The following is a 17,079-nucleotide window of genomic DNA, read 5'->3' on the forward strand; positions in this document are numbered from 1 at the left end:
ACTGGCTAATTAACATTGTGAATTCAACCAGAAAACCAGTATTCCTCTGACTAGTTTAATTGCATTGATGTGTGAGCCACAATTTAACGGCTCAAATAGAGAGCGACTTGGGCTCTAATAAATGACGGTATTTCCACACCTCAAAGACTGTGATAGGAATTTTTATATTTTTTTGTATGTGGCATAATCAAGTTCAGCTTTACCTGAGCTCATTTGATGATTTAATGGACTTAAATGAGTTTTCCTCCCAAGGTTAATTATGAAGCACAGAATTGAATTTGCCACTATGCAATTGCTTATTTATAAAAATGTCTTCAGTTCTGCTCTGGGGTAGTGTGATTATTGGATTGAACTGAATACCAGCCATAGCGTGTTGTGTTCTGAAACTTGCCGATAAGTTTGAAGGATCACTGATGATGAACATATTCCTTGGCTGTAAAAATCAATGCATGTTGAACGTATACAACTTTTGGTCTTACCACTGCATTATCAACTCACTGGAATTGACTATTCAATGTCTAATCGGTTCCTAAACTGCAATCACCTCAACTTGGAACAGCAGGCCTGTCGAGCTATGAATTTCGTCTCATGTCACAAGTGGTGTGCATAGCGTGAGAGCAAAACTCTGCATTTAAAGTGTGTTTTAAAAGAGTTTTTTGGGGTCTTTCTAAAACCAGAAACCCAAGAGTAAAAGTGTAAGGGATGGATTAGACAGTGAATTTATCTGCTTTGAACTCAAGCTGCAAATGTTAACACAACACTGCTACGATAGTTAGAATTGAACATAGCTTCCAAGACACATTATTTAATTAGTAGGTTACAGTAGTTTGTGGGATGTAATGTCAGGAGACTGGATGCAATCACAGTTTAACATAAGCAACTCTGTTCTGCACTTTTATTGAAGTAAAGCCACAGCCACGTTACCCAAGATAGTGATACACTCATCAAAGTCATCCGTTAGTCCTCATTGGAACTGTTGACTATTTGCCTGGGACATACAGCTTTATCCTCAATCTTTAAGCAGAAAATCATGTATGTTAATATCAAGTGCATTTAAGACCCTTTTACAGGTTCTCGTCTTAAAATAACATTAAAAAAGACCGTTGGAGACCATATTTACAATCCGTTCATGGAGCTAATGTTAGCTAAAGTTGAACAAAATCTGCCAGGAACATTCGGTGAAAATGATAAGTCTGCTTTTGTCTACCTGTGCCTGAACTAAAGGAATCTTGAATATTATTTTAAAAAGCACCAAAAAAAGATAATAAACAATCGTGCAGGTTTAGTGAACTATCAATTAGATGGATTAAAAAAACAAATAAGCCTAATTAAGCTAACAAGTTATACCAAGACCTATAAATGATGCAAAAGCTGCAATGCTTTCACTATTTAGTCCAACAGCTTGTCTAAAAGTTGGATTTCAATCACACCACTCATCCTCTCCATCCCTTTTACAAATATCTTCTCTTTCAGCCAAACAGATTTATATCCATCGCTCAGTGAAAGGCTTTTTTTGTTTTGTTTTTGTTTTATAACACCTCGAACAATGTGAAGCACTGCTCAGAAAGGCCACCGTCGTGCAGAGAACAAGTGATTACATTATGGCGCAGCTCATCAAACAATGCATGGTCAAAAAGCAGTACACTTGATATCTCAGACAAGTGAGTTTAATGGCTGCTAGTGCTTGACCTTCTCCACAGGGCTTCCGTGTTAGTCACTCTCCAGCAATTCCAAATTGAAACAAAGCCATAGCAACTACTTAATATGTGCAGAAAGAGGAAAAAGAGAAACAGTATTTCTATCCCCTCCCTTAGGGTCTCTTTCTTCTATTCCTGGTATAGCTGACGGACTTGGGACTGGGTGTCCCAAAGGGGTGATAGAGTGACAATGTCCCTCTGAGTATTTCCCAGTGTAGTGTTCACGGGTACAACAAGGGACTCTCGACCATCCCACTCAGGGTTTGTCCTCAGGCTCCATCAACCGTGGCGAGCCTCTGCGGGTGTAGCAGACGATTGGGCTAGTGATGTTCTCAGTGACAGCGCTTCAGAGCAAAGCAGCATGTGAAAATAATCTATCATCCACTCTGTGATTTATGGTTGTAATTCTTCTGGTTTCGACACCAGTTGTAGCAGCATCCTTCAAGCAATCTGTGAGGGATAATAGATGTTGGAGGAGGGCCAGATGGATGAAAAGGTCACACCACTCATAGCTTTTTTGACAGTGAGCAGGACAATGCAAAGAAATAAAGACATCATGTTTGAGGCCTGATGAGATTGGAAAAAAATGCAGTTAAACCTGGCCGAATATCAAACATCTCATCATCGGTTCAGGATAATTAAAATTGAACCTCCATGCGCTTGTCTTCATCAAAGCCCCCCAAAAGACCTGCGATTACCCTCATCCTCCTTATAGCCACCCTGACGTTCATAAGTGAATCAATTGACAATCACAATTATGGAGAGTGAATGAGCAAATCCTTCAAGTTCCAGCTATTGCTCCTGAAACATGCAGCAGGTTCTATAAATGGAACAATTAAGATAATTGACTGTACAAGCCCCATTAACAAAGCCTGCTTTCAGCTCAGAGCTGCGATTAGATTAATTCTCATAATGGAGAAGCCCTTGTTCCTCCGTTGTTCTCCATTTGCCCTCTTCAGTCCAGGTGCCAGTCATATCCTTTGAATAGTGTTATGCTGGACTGGGATCCCAATGATTTATTGGACATCAAGAGTGAAGAACAGCAGAGTCAATATAAATGTGACAGGGAGAGGCCCAGAAGATGCTCATTGACAGATCTGACATGTGGCTCGAATGAACAAATATAAGTTGTTTTCATTTTGATTCTGGGTTGGATTTCTGCACACAATATGTATTTTAAAGTTATTTCAAGTAGTCAAAAATACAGCTTTCTATCTGGGACAACAACAACTTTTAAAAAGGTGCAGTGTGTAGGATTTGGCGGCATCTAGCAGTAAGGTTGCAGATTGCAACCAACTGGAACTTCTCCCGAGTGCCAAGCATATAGGAGAACAAAGATGGCCGACGCAAAGACGCAAAAGGCCCTTTCTAGAGGCAGCGTTCGGGGGTTTTTTTGTTCTGGGCCACGGTAGACACATGACCTCTCATTCTTATTTTTAGGTGATTATACAATTACATTAGAATATCGTATTCCATTGCTGCCATTAGATCCCCCTAAGTGCGACACACTATTCCTCGGGAGCAACCAACCTAAATGTGCAAAATAGGGCTCTCAACACTTCTCCCAGCCTGTGTCTTTAGAGAAGGGAAACAAGCACTTTTACCGAAGTGAAAACCACACTGTGCTGGCACGGAGGTGGCAGGAAGGAGGTCGTGTTTGGCATAGACACAACCACTCTTAAAAAAGGTTTTTCTTCCTTTGCCACATTGAGATGGACATTCCCGTTGGGATGCACAATACTTATTTAACTTTAGCTCTATTTAGTTTAGTTTAAGGTGTCCTGCCAAAAAGTAAGCAAAAAAAAAAAAAAAGGTCAAAAGTGTATGCTGTACTTTTGACAAGCATAATCAATGCAGACTTAAAGACTACTCTGGCACAATGACTATTTAATAAAAGCCTGATGTAGTAATGATTATACAGGATTGTGCAAAGATAACTAACTAGCTGTGTGGTTGAGTCACTAGCTATGAGAAAAACCAGACCAGTCACTTAACCCTTTGATGCACTTCTACTGACTCCAAACCATAAAATCGGCATAGGGTTATTCACAGAAAGCACACCTGTATTAACTTCACAAAATATAAACACCTGCAACTTTAAAGGGGTCAAAAATGTAATGTAATGTAATTTACTAAATGTAAATTTAGTACGAGTTAAAAGAATAATTCAGTCGTAACCTAATAAACTGAATTTGGCCCAGTTCCAGTCCACTGGCTGCATTGTAATAACAGGTTGCAACACATTTCACATTCAGCTCTGCGCAACCAGCATCAAGTACCCAATGACAGGTTGAAACAATGTGGTATATGTGGTGAGTCTGACACACATCATGTCTTCTACGTGCATTTTGTGTTTCTAGGGATGCACTCATGTTACAAAGAGTCAATCATGGCCTGTGTGTGTGAGAGAGTTCATTATCCTAGTAATATGAACTCTGTGTGTGTGTTTGTGTGTATTTTACTGGGAGGGGAACTAATTCGGTCATGCTAGTTTCTACCTTTCTTTTTGTTCAGTGTGAGACTGTGTGAGAGTGTTAAGTTACAAGCACTATACACACTCTCTCTCTCTATGGGTCTGTGTGTGTCAGACCACCCATCTGCATGGAAGTCCGGCAGCTTTCTATACCTCTGCCTGTCAACGCCTGGCACACATCACTCTTATGTGGATGGAGCATGGAGGTTAGGACTGAAGCTTCTGCTATTAAATTTTCCTTTTTCTTCAGATGTTATTCTTCAGAACACCGGGCTCTCTTTCTGCGGTCAGTGCCTGTCCAATTCATTCAAGAATGATATGCATTCCTCAGCCGCTACAGCTAGCTGCACTCCAATAGCTTCAGGGCCAAGCAGGACAGGTTACACTGCCAAAGAAAGGCAAGGCGGCTCATAAAGTGGCTGCAGTTATTGGACACTGGTTTAGTGAAAATAATGATAAAAAAAGCCATATAAGACACAATACCACAGTAGCAAATTGGGAAACATATTACTTGGCAGATAGACAAGTCTATTTTTTTTCCCCTTCTGAGGAAACAAGAGTACACAGCTGCTTCAGGTTTGTACTTTTTCTGACCATCTGCAGTAAGAGCCCTTCATGATGTCTGTAACAGAAGACAAACCAAATACCTTCTGAGTCAACACAACCCTGATCCCTCCTGCCGTTGAAAAACAAATAAACATTGGCTCACGCTAGGCAGCCCTGGCAAATCCACTCAGGAATTTCAAATACTCCTGAATTTATTTTTCCATGAGGTCTTTGGAGCAATCTTTACAATAAAAAAGGTCAATTTTGCTTGGAAAGAGAAAAATATTGGGTAAATATTTTCAGGGAAACTGGTCATATTTGAAATGGAAAAGCTTTCCTCAACCCACTGCCCTATAAGCGTTCCAAAGTACAGTGTACACACGCAAACACACACCTCCGTACTGAACACACACACACACACACAAAGTTATGCTTGAGACACAGATACATACACAAATGTCCAGTTCATTTGGAATGATCAGTGGTACTCCCCTGCCACCAGACCGACTGACACGCTTGTTTATTTTTCCCATGCCCACTTTAAACTCAAACACCCACCTCCCCCCCATTCTCCCTACAACAGAAAAGGACTGTGTGCGCCCGGCCTGTAGGACAAAAAAGGTAGGAAATAGATCAACAAATCATCATTTACATCAGAACAAAAACAAACAAACCCAGGAGGACGGTCCTGCTAAGGAGGTCCAAGGCTTTTTTTGCCCCAGAAAGCCCTCTGATGTGGCTTCAGGCAGCCTGCCAGCCAACTCTAATATGGATTTATATACAAAGAAAGTGCTTAGTTTAACATAATGAATATTTAATCATGCATGGACCCTGTAAAGCAATTTTGCAGAAATAATTGAAAGCAGACTTTGTCTCGAGGCTTGGGGGAAAAAAAGCAACAGCTAAACTGTTGACCCAAAGGAGCCCAAAAATCTCACGCTGGATTAAATGTTTACACTGCTGGCATACACTCTGATAAATGAGGTTAGGAATCTGAGGTGGAATCAACGGGTGTTAAATCTGCTGATTCTGTCAGGGCGAGAGAACACACAGATGCCTGGCTGTGCACAGAGCACATGCACTTGTTGGGCAGCTCCATCCCCAACTCTCCAGCTGTCTTTTTAGCGCTGAACACTGTGTTTGTATACTCTTCATTCAGTGAGCCGCAAGTGAGAAGAAGAGAAAGATCAGTAACGCAAAGCCACCTGCGTAAGCCTTGGGTACGGTTCATTAAGAGTGACTAAACAGCATTCTGTCTTGTGCACTATTTTATGTTTTGCTATAGCTATCTTCATACTGAAAATATCCAGGGGTGCTGCTGATGTGAGCAGGGAGACACTGACAGAAGGAGAAGAGCTTCGTTTTCCTCACTGCCTGTACAGACTTGTTTTAATAAAGCACACAATAAATAAAGTCAATCACTCCGGTCCACCAGACAAGACAAATGAAAAAAGTTAATTCAGAGAGAAAAGTCTATCATATGAGCAATATTACATCATCTGAAATATTTTCCACATGCATGACTTGTGCCATTCACTCCTTTGTAAATTGTTAGCTCTCATAATAGTATTGACAAAGAACCCGTGACAATAGCGCTGCACAGCCTCAGAAAAATACAAGAAATAGCTAAACCTTTATTTAAAAAAGGGATGAGAGAGGGGAGGGGCTACGACATAAGCGGATTTGAGGGAAAGTGTTCACTTATGCAAAATAAAACAGGTTATCAGGTCTATTTGGTGATTCCCTCGCACCCTTAATAAATCAGCTTAAGGTGCGGCCTAACGGCTTCATTCGCCCCACAAACCTCTGCACTGCAATAACATGCGCCAGCAAGCACAGATTAATTTAATAACTCTTTAATATTCTCCATGAAAAAGAATAGGAGACCGACGAGTCCGGAGCATATGGGGTGGGTGGTGAGGGGAGCTATCTGTGGAATAGGATATTGCTGCACCAACAGATTGAATATTACATAATGATGTAATTTATATTCCATTCGAAGTGCTAGCTTCCCAGACTTGGGATTCGAACAGAGCTGGGGATTTGTCTGTGATCGAGAGTAATAGGGAGGGAAGAAATGTGTGAGGACAGACGGCAAGAATAAGAACGAAGGTGCGTGGAGACAATCTGTCTCACTATTCCTGCATGTGTCTGACTTGAGATGTAAAATCCTGACTAACAATGGTTTCAGTACACACTGTATGACGTGCAATCTACCATTATGAAATTATACCTCACATACATACATAATTCAACATACAACATGTTGAGCAAAGGGTTTACTACTTCACTTACTGTGTTTCTGTCAGCAGTTATCCGTATTTGCTCCCACACACCCACTCTAAGACTCAAAGAGCTATGCAGCATCGCTGTCGAGTCAAAACCATGAATCTACAAATTTTCAAATTTAATATCTTAGCAAAAACTGTTGGTCTTGACACCTTGATATGAAGATATATCTCCCCTTGTGACCCCTAGTTGTATGTTTATGAGAGAAATCCTCTTTAGCGTTTCATTTTAATCATTTTTATGGTCTGAGAAAAGGTCTTAAAAATGTAGTATTTTCTCATTTCCTACTTGGGCAATCATCTTGCAAACCACTAAACTCATTTCTTTACCGCTTTAAGAGGTCCAGGACCCCGACGTTGATGAGCTAAACAAACCTGTTAACAACCAAAATTAAATCATCTGAGCTATGCATTGTCACAAACCTGAAAACAGTTCAACATTAACGTGGCAAGGTAACACAGATCACTGTGAGCAGCCCGACAGGAAAACATTGTCTCCCCCAGTTGTGCTGAAGATGATAAATATCTTATCAGCAAAACAAGGAATATCAAAATAGCACGCCTGCCTCGGAAACAAGTGTTGAACACATCAGATGGCATAGTGGTGCGAGGGGTGGAGGTGAAGCTTTGAGAGAATAAACAGAGCTTGCAGACGCTGTAATGAGAATTTGCTCCATTTGGCAGTAGCCCGCAGCAAAGGTCTCCCATCTGTTTCCTATTGGAAGGGAGAGTCAACAGTTTGGAGGAGGAAGGATGAAAAGGGAAATGCAAGAATTGAATGGACCACAGTGACATCTTGCGGCAGCAGCTGGTAACGAAGCGGATGGGGTGGATGGATGCATGCAGACTTCAGTTCATGTTTAAAAGAATCAATTGATAAAGCAATTCATTACCGATACAGAAATCATCCATTCATTTCATGTTAGCGTAGCATAGTGTAGACAGGAAAGCAAAGACAACAAAGATAAAACAACAACAATAAAGGTTGGATAAATACATGAATATGTTCACACATTCTACTTCTGTCAGAATGTTTGAGGAAATACATGTTAATGATTTTAAAATAAACTTGAATCTCGTGAAAACCCAGACCTGCCGCGTTTTTCTATTTTATCTACCTATGCCACAATAACTTCTATTGGCTTAAGAGTCTAATATTGTATTAATCTCAGGACAGAGGACAGTCCGAGCTTTGTCCTTGTGTTCACCTTTTCAAAAGAACATGGGAGTTGGTCGACAGTGACAAAAGATTTGTTTGCATATCAAGTGACGGTCATTTGTGCAGGAAGATTAAACACTAAGGTCAATGTTGGACATGTAGAAGCACTTGACAAAGAATGGCATTACAGTTGTTATTAATGTGTGTGTTTAAACTGGGTACACACACTCCTGTTTTGTGTGTGTGTGTGTGTGTGTGTGTGTGTGTGTGTGTGTGTGTGTGTGTGTGTGTGTGTGTGTGTGTGTGTGTGTGTGTATTAAGGGAGTGTGAGAGGCTTTTAGCAAGATCAACAGGCAGAGCAGGTAAACAGGCCCAACGGTGGCCATCACTGTGGAGGATGTTATAGCTTTACAGAGCACACAAGCCCTGCCTTTGACTTTCAAACTGTGAAGGCACACTCTCAGAGGATTTTCACAGGCGGCATAAAGAATAATCTCAGCTACTGCGTCACGCACAAAAATATTCATGTGTCCGACATGAATTGGCTGTAGTCACACTGTGCTTTGTTAGGCATCTAAAATAAGTGTGTATGTAATACACACAACTAATTATTGTGTACTGCTGCTACCGAAGTTAAATAATTTGTGGAAAGTTGGAAATAATACAACACTGCCTGACACTACACTGGATTTGATGCAACCTTTATATAAAAATCATTAAAGGCACACCAAAAATCCCATTCCCTACAATTTCCTCTGATGGCTACTCAAGCATGATTTACAGTTTAATGGGGGATGTTACGCCCCCTGATTTAACTCCGCCCTCTTGTCTAATTGTGGCAGATCTGGTGCACCTGGAGCAGCGGGAGACCACCTGAGAGACATCAGGCAATCAGTGGGCTGGATATATAGAGACCCAGATCCAGTGCTCCCTCTCTCTGAGCTGCAAGCGGTTGGACTGGAGCTTGGATGGTGCCTGAGTGCAGGCTACCCATTTATGACATTTTGGGGGAAGCTGTGTAGGGGTTCTCTGCCATTTTTGTTGTCACTTCTGTTTTGTGGCTAGCCAGGGAGGTCAGTATTGTTGTTCCACGATAGGCAAGAGATACTTTGTTTTCTAGCTTGTATGGGTTTTTTTGTTTGTCGTTTTGGCCTTTGAGACCCCGAGGCCTATTTGCTTTCGTTTTAGTCTTTTTTTTTTTTTTTTTTTTTTTTTTTTTTAAAGGTGTCAATAAATTATATTTATTGCTGCTTATCTCACCTGCTTTGTTTCCTTTCCTGGTTCCACCTTTGCCAACCCTTTTCCACTGTGGCCTGAACACTTGCGTTCTCATTGACTAATTATGGGCCTGCCGTCTTTAACTTGTTTATAACCATAATTACAATTACTAGTTCTTAATTTTTATTTTTCATTTCACCTTTATTTATCCAGGACAGTCACATTGAGATTTTGAGTCCTGGCCAAGACCGCACAAAAACACAAATAACAGACAACAAATAGCAAAAAGTGAAACAGCAAAACAATTCAAATAAAAACGGAAAGGTAACAAACAGTGAATTGCATCAACCAACGGATTAGTAGGGTCTTCAGTTGGAAGACATGTACCGTCTATGTTCAAATATTCCTTAATCCTGTTTTTTAAATCTTGAACGCTTATAAAATAATCAACTTTTAATAATCTTGCCAGTGATTTGTAGTAGACAACGGTGCATTTTGCTGTCGTTCCTGAAACGCGCCCTATTGGTTAAACCCCATCTCTGCTACGTGCAACATTATTTACAGTTGCTAGACGTTTGTTTTACTATCACAAATGTGATAAAACTGTGTTGACTTTCACTCAACAAGGTAAGGTCTAAGGCAATAGATATGGACCACTGAGGTGAAACCTGAAAATTAAATGGGAGACAAGGGAACCTAGTACAGCTTCAAACCACCATTGTTTACTCTGAACGCTCATGTACACATACACACACACACACACGTACACACACGGCTGTACAAACACTGTTTGTTGACTTGGGAGGAGACGCAGGAGGTAGGTGAAACGAAGGGGGGATGTTGTTGTGGAAGAGGGCTATATTATATTGTCAATACAATGGTGGCAGAGAGTGTAATTTAGAACAACTAAGGGTTAAATCAATATAGTTTGCCATGACACCTTTTTTTTATTATGGTGCAAAACATGGACTTTGTTAAAAAAAATACACAAGCGATGGCAACTAATACCGATATCAAACAAACTGGCTACATTTACAGATGGTCATATCTACGTACACTAAAGCCAACGATAAAAGAAAAATGCCCGGTCTGAATGTCCCTTATCAGTTCAAAACAATAATGTGCCTATCAACCACAGCTAACCTAGCCTTTGTGTTCACGTTAGACAAAGCTAAAGCACAATACGCAATGACTGACAAGCCAGGATTCAACGAAAAATGATTCATTCCCTAGCATTCAAGTCAAAAATAGCCCTGCATTAAACACCACAAGGGGCTGCTGCATGTTAGTGTGGGCATGTTGCTACAGGTATCAGTGGGAAAAAACACAATCCAGAAATGTAATACTATAACTTACAAGGGGACGTTATCACAGCAGCGGTCATTTTATCCTGTGTTGCTATGATAGCAAAAGTAAACAGCAGAAATATGCTGTACACGTTACAAAGTAATCTCCCTGGAATGTGCTCTTGCATCATTGACAGATATCAGCATTTGTGTTTGCAACCCCACTGAGCCAAAGCAATGTTCTCATTGAAGTGAATGAGCAGGCCATGGATTTTAGAAGTGATATTGTTGTTCTGCACACTGGCCATACGGTATACCAAGCACGACCAGCAACTCTTAAAATCTAAATGTGACACATTCAATTCAATTCAATATATTTTGTGTAGCCCAAGATCACAAATTAGCCTCAGAGGGCTTTACAATCCGTACACATACGACATGCTCTGTCCCGGTGTAACAGGCCATAGTATACCCCCAGTCCGGATTATACCCAGGGTTAAAGGGGCCTAGGCTAGATTATACATTATGATTATACATATTATATATTATGGCCTTGTATACCCCCATGATATCAGTAGTGTTGAGTAATATACAGAATCAGAATCAGCTTTAACGGCCATGTAAGTTTGCACATACATGGAATTTGACTCCGGTTTCACTTTGCTCTTTGTACTTTTTCACACACAAGAATTACTTAATTTTTCAACATTTTATTGGGGGTTCAGCTTTGTCAGGTAAGTTAAGTGAGAAAGCTAACTGACTTAAATCTTAAAACTCTAAAACATAGACTTGTACTACTTCAACCAGAAAAACAGAACAAATTTTAGACTACCACAAAGATCAAAGATTACTACATCCTGGAACTTCAAATACTAAGACTAGCAAGTCCTTGCTCCAATATAAATATGCAAAGTTAAACACTGATAACAACATTAAAACATCCACAAAGATCAAAGACTACTACCACACTTCTCAGTAGTGTTACACATTAAAATGAAGCTACTGTTACATTAATTGTATTATTACTTTAACAGCTCAGGGATGTTCAAGGAGCAACCTGTTTGTGTACTTTCTGAAGATGTTTTGCACTGTGAATTTGTCAGTTCTGTTTTTGAATAAAGGGTTGGAAATTAATGTTTTTTTGTTTATTAATCGCCAGATTAATCGATTAGAATAATCATTAGTTGCAGCCCTACTTAAATTGTAATAAGTATTGCTCATAATTCCAGTTTGTTCCATTGGCTCAATTATATTTATTTTATCAACGCACAATGTGAGCCCTGCTATACTGCTCAATGTGGCTTATGATTTAAGTTTTAAATCAGTTTATAAATCTCCATAGTTTGCCCAAGTAGCAAAATCTAAGAATGTGTCCAAAATAAGTATCAAGGATGCTCCAAAGTGTAAAGATATGACACTTAACAATTTGTTTCTTCTATCAATTAATTGTGTAGGCATACATTTTCAAGTAAAAGTAATTGTATTTTCCATCTTCTGAAATGTGAGCATGTGTTTGTTGCTTCCGTGTTCATTTTTCTGGTCAAGCCAGCCTCAATTTGGAAAAATATGGTCAAGACAGCCCACACATGGTTTGGCAACATGTATACGAGGCATTATGGTGAGAGTATAAGAACTGACTTAAAAATAAAAGCAAAGTTCCAATAATAAGAGCAATGGTCATTCAATGACTCAGAATGTCCTCATATCCTCTGACAGTCTGAGGTGGTCTGCCGTCATTCTGAAGTGAAAATAATCTTTGATGATTGACTGTTTCCTTGTAATTCTAACCAGAATCAAGAGGAAAGATAGCGCATATGATATTTTAAATGCTATCAATGCCAAGTGGAATTAGTCACCTCATGAAATCTGGATGTTTTTAAACGTGAGAGGCTGTACACAATGTGTCATTTTGAGATTGGCTCAATCCCCAGCCTCCCCATGGGTCACATGTCGAAGTGTCCCTGAGCAAGACACCCAACCCTAAATTGCACCCCAGATGCTGATCAGGGCTGGCCACTGCTCCTTAATACTAAGGATGGGTCAAATGCAGAGAATACCTTTTATGTATATACTATGACAAAAATTAAATCTAAAATACAGTTTGCAGGTTATTGGGAAGAAAGGTTAAGTTTGCATTTCATCTGGGACTGAAATACATCCTGGACAGGCCGCCAGACTATCGCAGGGCTGACATAGTGAGAGACGACCAAATACAGACGCAACATAGTCCTCAATTATCCAAAGCGGCATGTCCTTGTTTGATTCCCTGCTGCGTGGAGTTTGCATGTTCTCCCCATGACATGGGTTCCCCTCCAGATTCTTCGGCTTCCTCCCACAGTCCAAAGACATGCTGCTCTGCTGCTAAATGATGAGGGGAAAAAATACATAGTTCATCGTAATTAAATATAGTTACATATGTTAATGTCTGTTCTTACCACATCTATCGGCACCAAGCAGAGAAGCCCTCAGATTGCCAGTTCGGAAATATGCCTGTGTTCAAACGAAAACTGCCGTTGTATTGAAGCAGAAACATTTGCTATATATAAACCTTTGAAAAAGTAAACTTATCTTTTTTTTTTTTTTTAAATAGTCGCAATCTACAACAAAATGATATGCTTATTCAACATGAAATATATAAAAGGGGAAAAAACCTAATACTTTTTAAACTTTTGCGTGAAATTACTTAATAGTTACTTCAGTGCCCGTTGTAACCATCTTCCGCACTGCCTTTCCTTAGCTAGTGCCTCTAGTTTATGGGACCTTATACATCAACAATTGACTCAGTTGACTGTGGCTCAGTGGTGAGCAGAGTCGTTCTTCAATCAGAGGATCGGCGGTTCGATCCCCGGCTCCGCTAGCCCATGTCGATGTGTCCTTAAGCAAGACACTTAACCCTAAATTGCTTCCGTAGCTGCGCCTACGGTGTATGAATGGTTGATAATTACTGATGTGGCACCTTGCATGGTAGCTCCTCTCATCAGTATGTGAATGATGTCAAGTAGTGTTAAAGCACTTTGAGTGGTCGGAAGACTAGAAAAGCGCTGTAATATTAATTAGACATTACTCGAAAATTTCGGTTAGTCCGTTTGTTGGCTGGAACCAATCGTGAAGGTGATGTTTTATAGGTCTGCTCAGTAAATACCTTTAAAGAAACTAAAGACACTTGTTTGTCCCCTTCATATCTCCATTGAGTGCACACAACATGTTAAATTGAGGTAGTAAAAGTGTCAACAGCTTTTCTGTCCGTTTACCTGCAGGCGACGATCCTTCAGAACGACTGGAGTTAGATAATTGGACTGGGCCATTGTACCACAGCCAGACTGGACTCACCGACAGCTGTATATCCTGCGGTGGAAGATGGGTCAGAAATGTCATAGAGCCACCCATAACAATTATGGTGAACATATTTATTTTTATTTGTCACTTTGTTCTGATTTTGTTCCACATTGTAATACTTGTAAATATTATTGTTTTTTTCCCCCACCTTTACCTGCCCTCCCAGTTGTATTGCGTACCCTCCTTTACAGTGTGATTAAGTGTTTTTTTACACACCAAAATGAACCAAAATGAACACTAGTCACACTTGATCTACATATAACATGATGCAAAAGAAAGGCATTCATTTTGTGTGTGTGTGTGTGTGTGTGTGTGTGTGTGTATGTGTGTGTGTGTATGTGTGTGTGTGTGTGTGTGTGTGTGTGTGTGTGTGTGTGTGTGTGTGTGTGTGTGTGTGTGTGTGTGTGTGTGTGTGTGGTAATGCAGGTCCTCTCAGTGCAAAAGAGAAAGGTCATATTCCACAGCCGCTGGAATTTAGAGACTTCACAGCCACGTTGAATAAAAACTTGACAGCAAGTTTAAAAGCTGTGTCTTGCTGCCCTCTCTGGCTTTCTGGTTAAGATGTCATGCAGCAAGATGACATGTTAAACCACTGGATGTCAGCAAAGACAAGATTTCTTAAGGTATGTTAAATTAGTCGCTAATAACCGCTTTTTATCATTATTTTTGGTGAATTATTGAGCCTTGAAAGTCTTATTTTAATGATATGTAATGTGTAATATACAGTATATATATATATTATATATATATATATATATATATATATATATATATATATATATATATATATATATTAATTTTAACTTTTATATTAACTAACATGTATATATAACTATATATAGTTATATATAAATGTGAGAGAGAGATAATATCACTAAGCGCTGCTGCTCTGCCTGGACGACCCCGAGCGACGCCTGAGTTTCAGATTATTGTGACACAACTTGGTGGGAAACCCGCTCCTCATCGTCATTGTTCATATGATCGCATCCCCGTCGAGGAAACTCAAGGAAAATGTCCCGGTCATACCGAGAGTTGGGGTTTGATGTCACTGTATCCCAATTGAATTCTTAACTATGTAACAATGTAGTAGCTATGTAACTGATATTCAAAGGTTCAACTGAGATCTTTTTATCAGCTTTTTGTTGGCTGAGATGAAAATCTACTGTTTTCGTCTCATTATCGTATTCGTCTGACCCAGCAAGACCACGACTCATCCTTCCTGAAACAAGGCGGATCTCTGAGTCGTCGTTCTGGGACGGACTCTTCCGTGTCACAAGTTAGTGAGTGCAATTAAAAGTTTAAATAATACAAACTAATGGCCATAGCATAACAGTGTCTTTATATTACCCAAGACATTCCAGTGTTTCTGTGTTTAATGACAATATAAAAAACAACAACCGTGAAATGGGAATTTACAGTAACAACATCTACTCAATACCGTTTACGGTGCAATTAATTGATTAATTAATTGATTAATTGACTTTTAGTGCACAATGCACAATGATGTGTGTCCTATTAAATCCCAACTGATGGCTTTTTGTCCTACAAGCAGATAACCCACCTTGTTATTGAAGTCAACATGCAGTTATTTCCACTGGGTGTGACAAAGTCTATGTACCAAAATGCTTACCAGGTAACACCAAGTGTTTCTTGTTTTATTATCACGTAATGCACATTTAGCTTGCCACACCACAATCTAAACTTGCTTGTTTTTCCTCCTTTTAAAAAAAATGGTTCATCAACAAGTCTTTGTGTGTGTACAGGCCAACACAACCCACAACACACTGTGTGTCCACGTCATACTTGTATCACACGGAAAGAAAATTCCCCTGAAAGTAAAAGTCTCACACATCAAATACAGCGTTTTGTAATCTCTAACTTTCACACTCAGCAGTACACAAAAAGGTGACCGGTTTAATACAATGTACTAAAGCAAACACAAAGCCTGCGGCGGATAAGAGGAGCCCTGTTTAAGTAGCCATTAGCGACTGTTTGAGGTAAAGAAGCCATTTCGGAAGGTGCTGTCATGTGGTATTTGCTCCGACACTGCTTAAAGGCCGGCTAGTTAAACAGGCGGGGGAGGAAGGGTCAATATTTTCACAGGCAAGCTTGGAAGCAAAGAGTTGAGATAGGTCGATGGCTGTTTTCCACAATCATACCACTTCCAACTGGTGCTCAAACTGGTAGTGCCACGAGACAGGATGGACATCCTGAGGTCAACAGAACAACACTAGACCGACTAGTATTTGGCAATTTAATTATAAGATTTTAGCCCTCCTCCCATGCAATTGGCAACCTTCAAAAAAGGTGAGCAGGCAGCCTGTATGACTTAATGTTCAGTGGCTTCTAAATAGAATTGGAGAAAAAAAAACAGCTCATATTTGATCAACCATGTTTCTCTAACCTAATTGCCTTCCAGTCAATTTGCCAAGTGCCCATTGCCCATTACCACGCACACTTTTCAGCTTCATTTGCTGTGAAGTGAAATTTCAATCTTCGGGAGACATTAATGACATCTTCGAGGCAGAAAAGCAGTTCAGCAAATCAGTGACCTCATCATCCTGGTTGTCCAGGCTTTCCCTCTGAAACCATACCAACGACGCAGCGGGGCATCATGGGAAGCGCGGCGCTGTCCATTAATGGACGACTGTCAAACTCTGTGTGTTCGGGTCATTTCAGGTCTGGGAAGTAACTTGTAGAATGATAAAACTTTTTTTTATTGATAATAAATATCACATCAGCTTCAACCTTGAGACGATCCAAGCTCATATCTAAGGTATTTAAGGCATAAGGCTAAAAGCACTAAATTGTTTAGAAATATGTGCTTCCAAAAAAGGCATCTACTTCCCCCTGCTGTTCACACTATAAACTACACCTTTTGTCCCCTCAGCATGACCAAAATGTGGATTCGACAAAGCTAATACATGTACTGCATGCATGCATACATACATACATACATGCATGCATAATGTACTGTTCCTTTCGGCAGGCAAATTATTAAGAAAAGCTGCAAAAGCCCAACAAATCAAGTGTGGAATGTGATGTTTCTGCTTAGAGACCCATTGATAGAGGTATA

The sequence above is a fragment of the Taurulus bubalis genome, assembly GCF_910589615.1.
Source record: "Taurulus bubalis genome assembly, chromosome: 4".
In the NCBI taxonomy this organism is placed as follows: domain Eukaryota; kingdom Metazoa; phylum Chordata; class Actinopteri; order Perciformes; family Cottidae; genus Taurulus; species Taurulus bubalis.